We start from the raw sequence: 4510 nt of genomic DNA on the forward strand, positions 1-4510 counted from the left end.
CTTGAGAAATTAAATAATGAAAAGCTTCAATAATTCAAAAATTCGACTCATAAATCTCCCAAGGAGACGTTAATGAAAACAACTTGGTTTTGAACCACATACAAATTTGTAGTCGGGAACTTGAAAGGAAGAAACAACGTGGAAGATAAAGCATAGCAGGGGGATAATATTAAAATGTATCTTAAGAGATGTAGGCTGGATTAACCTGGTTCTAGATAGAGACCTCTTGTGTACATGACAACAATATTTCTGATTCTACAAAAAGGCGGGGTATGTCATGAATTGCTCAGCTGCACAAACAGGATATGTATACAATTGTATCAAGCGTATGTTAATTAATTAACGTAGTAATTAATCTATAAATAAACATAAATAAACCTGGATAGGGAGTGATAGTACATTATATTCATATAATATATTAATATAAGTTCTTTAACGTATTGCACAAGTAAATTTCACATTTACTTAGCACACCTTCCTCAAATTTAACAAAGCTAACAAGCCATAAGCCCGAAATATATTTAGTTCCTTAAGTACTGTATCTTTTACAAGAAATTGAAGGAATTATGTTAATGTCGCTTTCGGCGTAACAGTGTTTAATATGAATTAAAGAACATTAAAATCATATCGTAATAATATTTATTTGTATAACGGAAGCACCTTATTCAGCGTTTGACTCAAATCTGTCAAAGAATTACGAAAACATTATGTGTTTATTTAGAGCTTATGTTTAAGTAAACTGGTAATTGTAAGCCAGGGTCAAAACCAAATCAAACTAATTCGACTACATTTTTTGTAGGCCTACTATACTGAATTTCATTAAAATCGGTCATGTATTCTAGCCGCTGTCACTTGCCGACAGAAAAAACAAGCAAACGAATGCTACGAAACTGGTACGGCAGACATTTTGGAAACACGTCTGAAACATAAGGATGAATAATACGCTTGCGATGATTGTCCCACTCTGTACAGCTCCTTAGGGTCTTTCAAAATTTGACTGAAACCTACCTCGAAGAGCGCTAATTATCACTGTTGACGCTTTGTCTCGTGTACTGCACGAGAAGCTACATGTGTCTTCTTTGCATGCTTGTCTGTCCATTATGTGGCTCAAGGTAATTTTCATGGAAATGCAGCCCTGTAATTGCTTTTTGTGGTAATTTGTATAAGGTCAGGGGCATTCCCTGTTCGAAATTGTACAAATCCATGAAGTATTTTAACGAAGATAATAAACTTTCTGTCCTATACTAGACGTAGGCCTACTCGCTGCAGTATATAAACTCGACTTTTTAAATTTATGTTCATTTCAGGATGACGTACCACAGAAGAAATAACTGAAACAATCTTACATGGGCCACAGAAACTCCCAAGATAAGGAACAGGAACTGGCTGTTGTAATTTGATTAACGAACGAAGTAGTCTTCTGGCTAATTCTTCGTGTAGTCTCGTACAAGTATATCGACGTTTCAGGGGTGCTTGCTGCCTGAACTGCCAGAGCGATGATTAGGCAGATCGCCGTTAGACCGGTTTTCCAATTTTCACGGGAGGCCTACTCACCGACCTGATGAAGGAAACGGGAAGCATATCTGAAACGTGAGTCTGCTTATACGAGACTACACCAGCGCAATAACACATAAATTTGCCATAATCACACTCACCGCTGTGATTGCCTGATATCTTACAGGTAATGAACGTTCTATAAAATGAGGGAAATTTCTGACCGTCTGAGCGAGTATCAGTTTCTAAAGGAAGAATCCGCTTCATAGAGCTAGTTAAGGAATCATACACACAAAATTTGATTTTTCGTCCTTTGTCCTCCATCTCAATAGCTTTCTTCCGGTAAAATGGAACTGGCGATTTATGTAAAAAGTGATGGAAATTCATTCTGATTCTAAGTCTTAAGTAAAGCATCACCCTTCATTTACCATCACCCATTTCATGCTTCCATACAAATGCTTTGGCTGTGTGTACACTTCCAACATATCTTTGCAAAGTGTATCATCAAGTTGTTAGAAATTTTATTCATATTCGAGAAAGAACTGCAAATTCCGAAATGTTTGAAATGTTATGTGAAGAGGTTGAATCTGAATTTAATTCACTTTTGTTCCGTACGAAAGTTCGCTGGATATCGCGGAGAACTTTTAGAACGAGTGTCAAACCAAGACAAGAAATACCTGTATTCTTTATTTGGAAAACTAATGGATCATACACTGATTACAAAACTGGCATAAGTCGCAGATTTCTAACTAACATTAATCACAAAATTTCTTACCACAAAGAATATTTCACCAGATAGGGGCAGTAAATTCCGGCTTTACCGAGCGCCACGTTACCTCAAGCGCTCAGCTGGTTGGAGCGGGTTAACGATACATTTTGACAGATCGGTCAAGCTATGCTCTAGTGCCTGGAATACCACTTAATCACAAACGTAAGACAGAACACTTGTCATTCGTTGCTCAAAGTGTCAGCCAGGCTAACATGGCCAACACGATTCTCACAACGTGCAGACCGATAACGGACAAACATATACAGAGTGTCCCAGTATCGGTCATTCTAAGCAAAAAAGTGTATATGTACATGAGTCCTATTCCGAACGGTTTCCGAGACAGAGCTATTTCAGTGTGCAGTAATTTGGATTTGGCGCCCAATATTGCCCTTTCCTCCCGCCATACTGCGCCACTGTCTAAAGCACTGCTTCCCAAACTTTTTCCTTCATTACCCAAAACCACTTATCAGAAAGTCCCTTTTACCCGATGTAGGTAAAACACAAAGTGCACAGAAAACATATATGACAAGTGAAGAGAGATCGGTAAAAATAGGAAACAAACAATACGTTTGATGCAATGTCTTTATTTTAAACATCTCTAAACATTTTACCAGCCACAAAAAATTTGGTAATTATTCACCATGAATATTCATCACCCAGGTCCCAGCTAATGAGTATAATGCCACTGCTCCATCTTATTTAATAGTTCCACAAAATTGGGAACAAATGGAGACAGAGCACACCTCACAGCCTATTCGGGGTTCCGAAAACAGTTTCGTTTTGTGCCCTTTATGAAGGCAAAAGTGGAAAATCCTACTTCACACATGTAGGTGCTCGGAAACTGCAATAATTGCATCACGACCTCCCCAGCTACCACAGGATATTCATCGCGAATTGTTAACCAGAAAGACTCAAAATGGTCCTTTTTTCTTCAAATAACATTTTGCACTGACTGCTTGCTCTGCAAAACCATTAACACCATCGCGGATTTCAGTCAAGCCACACAGAAATGGATTTACAATCCACAGATATACAGACCTTTCTAGTTCAGGAAAATATTCCTTGAACCGCAAAGATAGTTTTGTTAAGTGGGTGATCACGGCAAAAATGATTGAATCTAATAACACGCGTATGGCGTATTTATTAAATAGCAAATAAATACTTGTTAGACTGTTTTAGAGTATCGGTGCACAATGACTGATCGCTTTCTTCAGAGTACTTCTTCTACACTTTTACGGTAAATTTTAATGTGTATTCCGAGGTGTGTCGTTACCCAAAGAAAAACTTTTACCCCTTTTTGGGTAATTTACCCAGGTTTGGGAAGCACCTTTAGCGTGAATACTTTCCCCACACATAAAGGGGCTGGCGAATGAAAATGAAATCTCACGTCAATCCCAGGCCAAGTAGAACGCATGGAGCGGTATTTCTACGTCGTCCTTACGCCTAAATGGCGTAATTCCTAGGTATGAGGACAAATGCGTTTGTTTCGACTAACAATCGACTTGACTTCAGTCGATTTCATTCAGTAAAGCAGAGTACAGAAATGGTTCTTGACCTTTCTAATTAATTACATCTACGAATTACATTTAGTTAGTTGTCGCTTTAAAAGTCTCGTCCTCTTCTGATAGTCTACTACACACACGAATAAGCAACGGTAAATTCAAATAACGTAAAACTCGGTATATGAATCAGACTCCCATCGGACGAACACATGGAACAATATCAATTCAGCGTTCCGCGCCAGCAGTGTTTCGACGGAGTAATGCATTTGTACCGCAATTAGCATGATTTGCAGTTAACTGTGCTCGTCACGCTCCCAGTACCTACCTATCGTTTCACTGTCTGACTCAATATGACGCTTGTGTGGCAAATAAACGATGTCTCAATGTATATTTAGGTAGAAAATAAACGCGTAAAGATTCCAGTTTTGAAATTTAGGCTCAGCCCTTGTCAATGACATCGGTCTTTGCCATTCATAATCATGTAATGTCAATCCTAGGGCCCAGACGGTTTCCGAAACAAATGGTAGAGACCGAGCGAGAAATGTTATCACATGCGCAAAGGACTGAGTTTGGTCGTATGAGATGGACCCGTCCGAAGCACGCGCTAGAGGGGAGTCAGCTTCAGTTGGTTTGTAGCTCTAGCTGTGTTTAGTTCGGTGCGTCACCGCAGCTGAGGCTGTGCGGCCCCCACTACTACCGAACTCCCCTCCCTCGGCTTACACATCGCGCATTAAGGTGGACACGA

Source organism: Zootermopsis nevadensis, unplaced genomic scaffold, assembly GCF_977971745.1.
Source record: "Zootermopsis nevadensis isolate Lab colony 2312 unplaced genomic scaffold, Znev_1.0 Znev_ptg000012l, whole genome shotgun sequence".
NCBI classification, from domain to species: Eukaryota; Metazoa; Arthropoda; class Insecta; order Blattodea; family Termopsidae; genus Zootermopsis; species Zootermopsis nevadensis.